The sequence below is a fragment of the Seriola lalandi genome, unplaced genomic scaffold (genome assembly GCF_002814215.2).
Source record: "Seriola lalandi dorsalis isolate HSWRI2012SDOR001 ecotype SW California unplaced genomic scaffold, Sedor1 jcf7180002054672, whole genome shotgun sequence".
In the NCBI taxonomy this organism is placed as follows: Eukaryota; Metazoa; Chordata; class Actinopteri; order Carangiformes; family Carangidae; genus Seriola; species Seriola lalandi.
In genome coordinates, this window is record NW_019525225.1 from 2,137,718 (window position 1) to 2,150,798 (window position 13,081).

At 38.1% G+C, this 13,081-nt stretch overlaps 1 protein-coding gene across 1 annotated transcript in view; it reads right to left on the reverse strand.

The window, feature by feature from the left end:
* The window catches only part of zbtb20 (zinc finger and BTB domain containing 20), a 34,618-nt gene extending 21,565 nt beyond the window's left edge, over window positions 1-13,053 (reverse strand). The window contains exon 1 of the mRNA XM_023421363.2: window positions 12,819-13,053. The gene's annotated coding sequence lies outside the window, so the exon portion shown is untranslated. The remainder of the gene's footprint in view (window positions 1-12,818) is intronic.
* Between the last annotated feature and the right edge of the window lie 28 nt (window positions 13,054-13,081).

Here is a 13,081-nt window from a genome sequence, read left to right on the forward strand (position 1 = left end):
TAAAAAAAAAAAAAAATTAAGACAGAGAGACGATGGTTGCAACTTCACCAGCCAGACTCCAGGTTAATCAGCTGCCTGTATAAGGTGACGAGCTCATGAAATACGCTGCATCGAATTGGACATTAGTTAATCAAAGGGGGGGTGGGGGTAAAATGGTGAGGATGGGGGATGGGGTTGAGAACAGACATAAGAGGCATGCTTATGAAAGGAGCAGTATCAGCCATGTGAATAATATACATCTTGAATATGCAAATACTGCTTACAACACACTACAAGCATATATTCAAGGCCCTTGGTACATTTAAATCTGGAGACAAAAGGGCCACGGGGCATTGTGAAGAGCTCATGTCCATGCATGTGCATACAGCTTCTTGATGAATCTGGTGCAGATTTGCACTTATCAAGAGTGTTTTGTGTTATACCTAATTAATAGTAATTTGTGTTTGAGTTTGTTTGAAACCTCTACTGCTTAACGATCACTGTCCAACATTGTAATTATTAATTTCAATCATCCATTTATCCCAAGTGCATTAGCATATAAACTACCAGAAATCATGCTTTAATAGTATGGTTAGGATATGTGATCTAATGTAATGTAATTTAGTGCACACTGTAAATGTGTAGCAGGCACACTGGGGAATTTTAAGCAATAATCAAAAGATGAAGTGTTGATCTGACGAGTGATAATTGAAGGTGTGTTCGGTAAAGACTCAGTACGTTCATTTCACTCCTCTGTCAAAACAATATACAGCTACAACTCACTGTAATCAATCAAACTTTTCTGAAATACATACATAAATAAATTACACCTCAGCTAATGCTGTGGTGTCTTGCTTACCTTTGATCTGCACAATTAAAAAATATTCTTTTAGGTATCTGAATATTCATCGCTGGCCAACAATGTTGAGTTACCTGATTAAATCTGAGTTATTTAGATTGCTGTGTCTCTTATTACATTCAAGTGTTAGCCTATAATGTTGTGAAGCAATTTACCCGTAAGGAAAATAATGCACCTAAATCAAACACACTTCAGGAGAAGCAGCATTAAACACCTCACAGTCTCAAGATTTAATTGATTTGCCTTTATAGCAGTCAGTGAAAATCATCAACAAGCACACGTAGGCTGATGACAAGTTGAGCCAAGATTTTCACACTTTCTTTTTTTTTCTTTTTTGACTTCATTTTCTCCCTTGACTGAAATTGTATGGTGCAACATCACATAACCAATGAAATACTTCTGAGATGTATCTAAATGTCTGATGATACTTGTAATGTGTTTGAATTACATTTAAGCCGAGTGTTATCCAAACAATTAGCACATGAAATGTCTACCTGAACTTTGAACCGGCCCTTCGTCTACAACACAGATGTAGGATCAGTGTTTTTTCCCTCACAGCTGCAGTTTCGATTTCAAGCTTACCACCAGGGACAGTTTAAAAAAAATATGCAAACACTATAAAACAGCATTTCATTAATTCACAGCAATGCTATTGTTTCATTGTTGTGAATGCTGGTCAAAGCTTTGCAAAGTAATTACAGAGTACCAGCGCAATGTTATGACCACTGCTCAACTGAGATTGCTTCAATAACTGTATTATGTTCATGCATTTCTATGCATCATGCACTAACTGGAGCTGTTAACTCTTTCGTCCTCTAATTTTGAGCTAATTGTTCATGTCTAGCTCTACTGCCACTAAAATTTCTCAAATAGCACAGCGGATTAATGTGTTAAGAAATTGAGTTTCACAGAAAGCCATTCGAATGTGACAGAATGTGCAGCTTTCAAATAAATTCCTCAAGCAAACAAATAACAATAAACACTACAATACCATTACACAAGTATAGGGCAGTTGACGGGGCAGCTTGTTCAATTCGTCATACGCATTGAGGAGCCATTGCCCACTTACAGATTTTAGGATAATGTACATCTAATATTATTTTTTTGGGGCAAAGTCCACATCCATGAATCAGTCCTATAGTAAATGCTGCATACTGTATTTCCTAAAAGAGCATAGAAGGAAAAAGACAGACAGCCACTGTTGGCTTATGAGCATTAAAATTATAAAGACAGTATCACATTTTGGTGATGGTAAGTACGCTTTCAAGAATATCTCAGAATTGGTAAATAGCTGTGCTTTTGTTAATGAGCATTTGACCAAAAAGAACCATCTGACTACTCATATGATAGTCTCCAAAACACCTCTAACCCCCGAAGCAGATAATGCTAAATTCAAGAGTTATCATTTAGGCACAAGTGTCCACAGCAACTGGCTCTCTACAGCTACTACACACGTTGAGGACATTTTGCCTCTCTCAAAAAAAGGACCTCAGAGGCTATTAAGAGATCTTCATCAACCTACACAGATGCTCGTATAGGACTTGTCTGTCTATCACCAGTGTATCATGATAAAGAGTGCTTAATTAATTCTATTTGGCAAGAAATGCCAAACCTACACCTTGTGTGTCTCTGTTTGTTTGTCTCCGTGCCTGGATGGTATATAAATAAACAAGATTTCAACAAGTGGCCTGTGTAGTATAGAGGGACTGAAGCACCTTCATATCTCTGAGAGAAAACCAAGTGTCTCCTGACTTTCTGTTCTTGAGAGATAAACCAGAACAAAGATGCTTTGTTCTGAATAATGAGAAGATAGTGTGGGACCTCCACTAACGTGCAGTTCTTCTTGCTGTAGAGAACAGCAAAGCCTCTAAATATGTTTAGTGTACACAATGTTTACTAGAGAGACCAGACTAAATACAGCCACACTCTCACACATGTAGTATTTAGAGGAAACAGAAAAAATGTGCTCACACAAGCCTTATGCAAAGCTGACTTTCATATACAACACTAATAGTGTTGTAGTAAAGTTGCTCTCACATACATGCATGCATATGTGGTCAGTGTCTTAAATAAGTGAACTACACACAAGGTTATGATCTTCACTCTAATATACACTAATATTATATGTTAGGTGATGATAATAGGAATCAAATAAAATTCAATTGTGAGATTTTGTTTTTCCTTAACATGTATTGTATGTCAATTAAGGACAATTTGATGTAACCACCAACAGTGCATTTGCTTCATTTCAACCGTTTGTGAATGTGACTGCGAGCAGCCTCGTAAGTCCTGTACCATGTGCTTCACCAGCAGCTGCATGAGGGTGCATGAGCCAGTGTCGAGGCGGTCCAGCACAGAGCTGAACTTTCACAAATGGATGAGGGCGCTTGAAGGAGTTCAGCACAACTTTGGACTTTTTTGTTAGCCGGTCTGTGCTTCAAGGGTGAGCACTCTAGCCTCTCCCAGAACCTGAAAGGCTCAATACTTGCCTTTTAAAAGCATTTGCCAGTCTACTAAAATGACAAGATGCAAAACTGCTAACATGCTGTATGTTAACAATATAGAAGCGAGGGAAATGGTGAAGGACATTGCAAAAAGGTGTTATGATGCAACATATTTCTTCAGCCAGTAGCTATGGCTACAACAATACACATGCCATTGGGCTGAGTTAAAACTGAGTCATTATTAAGGTAAACTAATCAAGTAATCTTCTATGTGTCTTCAGCTACAGACTGTTCTTACTACATGAAAAAGATATTAAATCCAGATGATTTAATAAATAAATTCTGTGCTTATTTTGAACCTTATGGATGTTAGCACTTTTAGTGTATTTATAGTTTGGCTAGCTGTTGTGTAGTAAATACAGATTATATATGTCTCATCAACTCATTTGACATATGACCCATCTAAAAGTGTAATGCTGACACGCTGAAACACAGTCGACCACATGAGTGCCCTATACGCACTTTCACCATGTGCTGGCACCTCTGCATAGTAGCTGAGCAACATGGGTTAGATATAATGACTTAAACATACCACAGTACTATACTCAAAACGTCTGAAATTAGCACAAAGGTAAGGTTTACTGTTAATCCAGTGGGGAGGGGTTGCAATCTGTCCACAGTAGGAAACCTTATCCATACAATACTGTGTTGCAAAACAAACTTGTTAAGCAAGGCAGCTACAGAATTTCACAAGAAATGAAAGATTTCCCCCAGTTTAGCAGTGTGTTAACGGTGAGATATTATCAAGAAATTTGAGCTGACTGAAATGTTTCTAATACACAGTGCTGCGCAATGAATGTGCAGATAAGTCCAATGAAAACAGTATTTCAATAAGCGCAATGAGGTCTGCAATCTATAGAAAGTATAACTACTACTAACTACATCCGAACAATATTGCAACACACACACTGTTACTTAGTAAATCTTTGAGGAAAACTATACATTTTCTACTTCCCCAACTCTGGCCTGGAAAACTGATGAAAAGAAATGAACACAGGTAATTGCAGAAATGTATGTACCATATGACCTTCATATGAGCCACACAGTAAATATCAATACTGAATTCATTGGTGTTCATTATGCACGTGTAATACTTGCATCAGAAACTGTAGAGTGGTGTGTCAAAATTTTAACCAATAATTTCAAAATAACATTCTGTAAATGCCTCTTTTTTTTTTTTGATTTCAGGCTGCGCTTTGTGCTTCGTTGTGAAAGTTCTGTTGTGAATTAGTTTTGCAGGCAGGTTTTCTCATAAGCACGACCTCTTTTTATTACCCACCAAGCTCAGGAATGCCTGCAAGGAAAAACTATGCTGAGTGTATAAGTTGGTAGTTGTGTAGCATTCTATAAATTGAGTAAACACAACCATGTATTATCACTGATCACATATAATACCTTTATCTGTTGCAAAGACATAACATTCTTTTTAAGTGAGGCTGTGTATTTGTCACCGAAGCTACTGCTAAATATTTTCTGTAGGGATTTTTTTTTTTTTACTTATTGGTAGGGGCAGGGATTCATTTCTGGTCTTTTCATTACCCATTGTATCTCTCCTACAAGGTCAATGATATTTTAAGCAGTAAAAATTGATAAAAAATATATTAATGTGGTGGTGAGATGGATGTTTTTCAACTGGACAATCAGAACAATTTATTGCTTTTACATTTGCTATTTTACTGTTTCTACTAAGAAAAACTAGTATGGCTGTGCAAAGAAAAAGCTGTGTGTAATAAAAGCAGAGCCCAATTGGTTTGTAATGTGTTTTCATCCCCTTACCTGGCTAACGTTTGTTGCTATGCAATGCATCACTACAAGCAATACAAGCTATTTGACTTTTCACCATCACTACACTTGTTATTCTGATTGGTAAACTTGGGGGAGTTTAGGCTCTCTGTACAAAAAGCAGTCACTACAGAGTCACCTCACAGCATACAGTGGAGAGATAACACGGCCACCCATCCACTCCGTTTATGATAATCGTGTGGCCTTTTGGCCTAGCTAATGCACATGAATTGTTGGTCAGTGTGGTCTGTTTGAATCTAGCAGAATTATTATCTCTGATGGTAACAATCTATAGCTCATAAGCCCCAGAGTGTAACCTAAGCTCATCAGCTGTTTCTGGTAACATTACTATAAAAATCATGCCACATGGCCGTGAGTATTTTCGGCAGGTCTTATCATAAATGTGTTACTTCTAAGTCATTTGTGCTGTCCTGGTTAGACCAAGGGGTGCAGGAAGGTTAACACTTTATTTTGATCTAGATTTCTTTTTCATCTTTGTGCATTAGAGGGTTTAATGTGAAGAAAATGTAGCAGTATACCTTTAATTTTTAGCTCCTGTAAGTGTGTTTCTCTGTTTGTGCATGCGTGTGTTAGCCTAGTGACCTACCCAGGGTGTTGCCCTTCCTTCCTATAAATGCATGTTGGGATACGCTGGACTGACCCTGAAGAGGAGTAAGTATGAAAACATTAATGAATGACTGAATGCTGAGACACTACCCAGCAGTAGAGCCTACTATAGTCAAAGGCCAAGAAAGACAGTTGGTTTCATATCAGTTAACGTAGTCTCAGAAGTTATAAAAGAAAAAGAAGCTTGTTGTTAGTTTACATAGCAGCTGCCACAAGGTCTTTTATTCTTCTAGTTCTCAATAAAGTGAAAAACACTGAGCCACCGTTGCCACAACTGACAGCTATTACATTGGTGTACTAACCACCAAAACATCTAATGGAGCCTGACACATGTGCTGCATATGTTTAAAATACAATGCAGGCAATATCAACTAGTGCTAACAGAATGATCACATTATATTTTTTTTGTATCACTTTTGTCAAACCTATTGTGAAACAAGCTCAACAACTATGATAAAACTGAAAATATTTTTCCCTTTCTATGTTGTTGAACAGGTTACAGATAGTTGTCAGTCAAACAGCTGAACACCAACCGTAACTAAAACATTTGTTTCTTACATGTTAGAGCAACAAGCTTTTATAATTAATAATTGTTTTCCAGCTTCTTAAAGGAACCTATTTTGAATTCTATCTTTACCAAGGTCAGTCTCAGCGCAAATAACAATGTAAAGAGTGAGATAAAGAGAGCAGATATTTTTTTCATTGTCAAGAAAATTCTTTGTAAAAGAATTTTTTCAAAAGTTTTTTTTTTTAATTCTTGCTGTTGTATTTCAAAAATGAATCACTTACTCATTAAAAAAAGAAAAAAAAACACAAAAAAATGCAGTATACTTTAAGGTTACAACAATCTTCATTTTGTGATAAGACTGCAATGCAAACGCTATTGTATACTCATTTCACAGTGCATACTGATGTACCCTGAGTGAGCCTGTGCATGATCTTAACATTTTGGCTGCCGTGAGTGCTGTTTACTGGCTGCAAAAGTCTTCCTGAATCCAAGATAAAAGTAGAGAGTTCACAGCACTTGTTCTCTGTCAAAATCATTTTAAAAGTTACTCTTTTACTCTGTTATTTATTTATGTTTTTTATTTTCTTAAACTCTCTTTAGATACTTTCTTCTTTCAACTAGGCAGTGAGCTCACCATGACTTGTAGAAAACCATATGGGTAGCAGGGTGAACTGAGGACACACATGCACCTTGGCAAACATACAACTTCGCTATTAGAATCCAGGATACATTTTTCACATCAGTTGAATGCCTGGGCCTGTGTGTGTGCTTGAAGACAGAGAATACAAATTAGGTTTAAATGCTTGTTCCTGTACTGCAAAAAAGAGAAAGTTTGCCTAAGATTCAAACATATGTTATTGTAACAAGCTGCAGTTTTAATTAAGACTTTTACTTGCAAAAATCTAAAAACGTTTGTACTTGTTGTAAAACGACTTCTGGTCAATATTTGTGTCTTACAGCACAAACGACTGACTTTGAATGAAAAACTTTAAAAACCAGCCCTGCAAATATAAAGAAGCATGAATCAAGAGTCTGTTAGCAATTTTAGCAAAGCTAATGGAAACACATGGTCACACCCACAACTGGACTGTGTGTTGCACTGTATGTACTGTATATGTATCAAACAACTACAGATTTAAATGGATCTCTGAAATAAATACCTGACTATAGAAAATAATAGATTTTCCTTTAAATGACTCTGAAATGTCATAATAGTGACGACACGAAGTGTAGACATTAAAAGAAGGCACAAACAGGCTCATCCTGAGGCAAGTGCGTGTTCAACTGTTTGATGTTTTCCTTTTATATATATAATATATATATATATATATATATATATATATATATATATATACTTGAACTATTTATCAGTTGATCCTAAAACACTGTTGTATTTACCATCAAGCTATCTGGAAACTAACTCTGCTTCATGAGACTTTATAAAGTTTTATAACCAAACAAAAGCTTCCTGACAACAGCATGGCACATTCTCAAATACTTATTCAGTCTCAATGTGTACTTTCATTACGCATTCCTGTGATACTTGCAGGGAGGGGAGATTCCAAAACAAAAGTCCTTTGAAAACGGAAAAACATGCCTTAAAGTCTTTTGTTTGTCAGTTTTCTACATGCTGCATGCTCTGAAAGTCATTGGGTTTGAAAGTCAGTTTCATGACCAGTGTTTTAGATTCTAACTGCCAATTTACTAAAAGGGGAAGTATTTTTTAAAAATCCTGCTTAGTGAATTGACAAATTGAGACAGTCTACAGCTGTCATGAGAGTCGTCTTTAAGCATTATGAAAGCATTATATATCACTGACTGGTTGCAAAATAAAAACCTTTAGTTTTAATCCAAAATGTTTTTTTCCTGGCAAAATAGTTACCTCATCAATAAACAAGATGCATTTTTTTCTCCCCTTAAACAAAGCACATTATTTTCTATCCTTGCCTTTGTGCTGGAAGGAAATCACCATAACTCATTGTAACAGCATTTGTGTTGCATAATACAGCTAAAGGGGAAATTCTCTCCTTAATTACAAAGACACTCCGTACAGATTCTCAAAAGGTTTTACAATTGTGTTTTTAGTATTTTCAAGAATAAGAAAAATAATAATATAATGTGAAGAGAAGCATGTTATGTGTGAAAAAGGTGCTTTGTGGGTAGAAGGATCCAAGCCAGTTAGCCAGGAGGCAGCTAGCCTGCCAACAGTTTCTAGTTTCGAAAAAAATCTGCAACCCACCAAGGTAGAGTTAGCTAGTAGTCACTAATTTCATGATATTTTGTTATGATCAAGATATATGAAGAAAATAAAAAAGTATTACATGTTTAATATAAAATTATTTGAGACTTCACTGAAGATTTGGAGGTATCTGAGCCCGTTTTAAGGTTGCCATGGTAACTGGGGACTCAAATGCAGTTTTAAAACTGCAATTGCTATAAAACAGCAGTCTTTGCAATAAACATCAGGTGAGAAACTTTATGTGTTCTTCTTAAACAAAACCAAACCTTTAAGATTAAAGTCTATTAAAGGCTTAAAGGCTATTCTGTAGTTAAATATAAAACTTAACATTAACTTCAAGATGTGCACCTGAAAGCAGTCTCAGTTGGTAATCACATCAAAGATTAGTTTTGCTCTATGAGGGAATATTCTTCTAATGAGTATCGTACAGCAACAAAAAAGGCAGAAAGGATAAACACGGTCTGTGACAAAAAGGCCAAGCAGTTAACAAGCACTGTGACATTCTGGATGCAATCCACAAAGTGGCTCGTTATATCGATGGATCTCTACTGCATTCCCAAAATGGCTGCCAAATATGTTCAACTGTGGTAGACAAAGTGCCAGGATGGACTCAAATGCATATTATTAAAAGTCTCTTGACATACTATGGTAAAATACGCTACTTGGAATAATAAAAAAACAACATTAATTTTACCTAATCAGTAAAGGTTCACTAGTTCTGCGTGTATTTATATTTTATCTTTATATTGCCAGCGCATGCTTAAATTTGCAACCAAATTTACACTTGCTAACTTTAAAATATATGTTATGATAAAATTCAATTTTATTTAAGTATATGCATAGAAAAAATAAACAACACTGCATGATTCAGTAGACAGAGGTGAATTCTACTCATGATCATTATCACATGTTCTCTCTTGTCCTTTCCACTATACTGTCCAATAAACCATTAAAGCCTTAGAATCTTTTTTGGAGAGTTGTATTGCAACAAAATCGTGAACATGCATTTACAACCAGGCCATCCTCACCAGGCTGTTACCAGGATTTCCTGGTAACAGCCTGGTGAAGATGGCTGGATGATGTGGGAATAACAACAACCAGAAATGTGGCATTGCGGAGGCTTCAGAGAGAGGTCTCTATCTTGTGTATTTGGGCAACAGTGCTTTTACTGCGCTTAAAATTATTTGGAATACTGACCTGCCATCTGTGTGCATGAAGTGTACAAGACGATTGTTTTTTTTTCTTTCTTTCTTTTTTTTTTTTTTTGTTCTATGTCTCTTCCAAAGAAGCAATCATTGCATTAGTGCAGCATGGTATCCCTACACATTTTCACTCAAGAAAACCTAAATGATCAGGAGGAAGACGTGTGTAACAGAGTGATTAAATCAGTTCAAAAACACTATGGACACATTATGTTAGTTTGTTGGTCAATGATAAATTACTGAATGAGAAGAGAAGGTGACAAGCTACAGAGGACGAGTGAAAGATGGTGAAGCCAAAAAAAATTGGGATTGATTGTTGGGTGTGGATTAACTAAACACCTCTCTCCCTTTGCGTCCATGTGAGTGGGTCTACACTTTATCTGCTGAGTCTCCTTCATATAATAATGAGTTTCCTTGGTCTGCAGACATGCTCTTAAATATTCATTAGTCATGGGTGGGTTTTAGCCGTGACACAGAAAGCGGGCAAATGGCGATGGCTCAAACACTGTGAATATTAATGTACATGTGGAATATATACATATAAATACTCATTAGTGACTTAACTGAGATGAAACTGGGCACCTGATACTCTGGACTACAAACACTCCCAAGGCACATAATGGCTGTTGCTCTTTCAGCAGCTACTGTACACCTCTGTGCTGAAAAAAAAAAATGAGATTTTGACATCAAGCCTGGTAACAGCTCACTTACACACAAGACAAGTACCCTCCAATTCATCAAACAATATGTCCAGAAATACAGGTGTTAAGTTAGTGTAGAGTTTCTTTTCAGAGGAAGCGAATTCAATCCAGTTCACACTCTGTGACAATTTAATTTTTACTTTACTCACCCACATGTATGCCTGTCAATCAACATGCTGCAATTCACAGGACAGCTTTATAATTATGTCCTGCTGAAATCTTACATCAAAGTGAAATGTTGCATTTCTGCTACACAGGGCTGCACGCTCAGCTCTGTGTTCTCCAAGTGTGTCCATTCAGAAAACAAATGATCCAGTGCAGCCATCAATTACATAACCAAGCCTATAGCACTGCAACCCATTTACGTTGTGGAAACATATTCTGAATGAAAGCGGGGAGAGGAAGTGATCGTAACAAAAGTGAAAAGGGATGAACGCACAATCATGTGGTAAAAAACCTGCACACACACAGAAGCACAAACACACACACACACACACACACACACACACACACACACACACACACAGGTGCATATCCACAGACCGTGTCTGCGCTGGAAGGAGCTGGACGCAGCGCTCATGCAGCCTCCCCTCTGTCAAACCCGGGACCGGCTTTCTTGGTTGTGGCTACTTGCGTCTTCTCACGGAAACTGCTCCACTCACCACACCAGGACCAACCTCTGGCATGACTAACGTGTTGACGCAAAGCTTTATACCTGCGCACAACTTCTGGGTTATAAGCGAGCCTGTTCCTACCAATCAGACACAGAACGTGTTGTGGTCATTGTAGAAACTATCAGTGGCGCTTATAATAGACACAAGAACATGCTGCATTACTCTCTTTATCTGACAAAGCCAAGCGCTTTGGGACATCTGTTTGCCACACACACACACACACACACACACACACACACACACACACACACACACACACACACAGACATACACGCACGCTCTGTCTCTGCCCCTTTCTAAGTCTCTCTCTCTCTCTTACACACACGCGCACGCGCGCACGCGCACGGATAGACAGAGCCCTAAAGAATAAGACTGACATGTTGCTCCGGCTCAACTCCCCATGGCCCTTTCAGTGATTTTTTTGGGAGTCATTGCTCTATTTATTTTTTTACTGCGCCAACAATGAGCATGCACGCATGTCTTAACTTTATTCAGTAAGTGAAGTACCTCTATAATGCGATCTAATAAGCAACAGCAAAGGAATCACGAGTTGCCCATGAATATTTTGCAACAAAATGTCTTAAAAGGCACGCAGGAAGCGTCTAATGCAACTTTAATCACACCAGAACATGGCCCCATATCTAGGCCACCCTTTGCCAAAAACATCCTCACGTCGTAAACATTTTCACATACTGTAGGCTATGAATAAAAAACGGATTTGCGACAGTTAAAGTGATCCTTCATTTTCGGGGGGGAAACATGGCACCAAAATCCAGACCAGAGTCCCACTGGATCTAGTTCTGATTTATCTCAGAAACTGAACCTGCAGTATTGTTTTACCTTCAGACACATTATTAGCCAGCAATTCCTCCGCCTGCCGAACATATCTTAATGTAACCCCATCTCAGAAATGCCATGCCGTATTGATATTAATTCATAAAAAAAAAAAATGTAGGCTAGACATCTGTCTGAGTATAAGCGGCTGTATGAGCCGCTGCTATAATGATATATTTCAGACATCGGGACCATCTTTCCGGCAAGTTCAACAAAGCGAAATGTATTGAAATAGCTAGAGAGAGTGGGTTATAGCGGTTAATTGTGATAAGGAAACGCGTTTCCTCTGATTCAAATAACTGACCTAAAAGCCAAATGCGCACGTCGGCTGCCACAGTTGTTCCGGGCTTCATAGTGTGTAAAATGTGAGCAAGCAGCCTGCAAGCATCGCTGAGGCTTTCACTGATTCAGAGAAACAGACCCGGGAACACAGTTGGACCAGAGTATTGTTCTCAAGTGTGTCTCCTGCCCGGCTCACGGACAAATCCGAAAGTAAAGGGCTAAAGGTAAAGGGGCATGTTGAGAATAATGGCAGATGGGAAACTTGCGTCATGCCAGGGCAGCGCGTTTTTGTAGTCGAATATAAATGGACAACAAAACCCCTGGCAGCCAAAAGTGAGCCCCTCTAACATGAGCGTTTCATTTCAATTCGTACACCGGCGTCACATTTACTGAATGTCTGAGATCCTCTGAAGAATAAAGTTTCCGATTATGTAGAGCTTCGTATTTGGTTGGTAAAGCCAGCCACAACTACATGGAAGTCAGTGGTATTTCATGCAATTCAGCCTGAAGTCAGCGAGCACGTTTTAATCTCCTACATAGGAAATTCCTCTTATTTCGCCCCTTTAATAATAGCATTATAGATATTGTGAAGACCCATCCCTTTTCCTACTTTTCTCAATTTCTTACCTGCACTTCGAAGCACGTTCAAAAAGTGGCGACAGCGTTTCCACGGCTCCCCTTGTTTTCCCCCGACGAAGCGCGTATAGTTTTTTTTAATATGTTCCTTTACTTTGTTTCATTTCTCACTTCCATCTTCTTTTCATCTCATCAATAAACACACGCTGCAGCCTACCTTCATAGAGCAGCTCGGTTCAAGTGTGCCCTCCCATTTTTTAACTATACATCGAGTACTTTGAGGGGTGGTGGTGGTGGTGGTGTTGGAGGGGTGG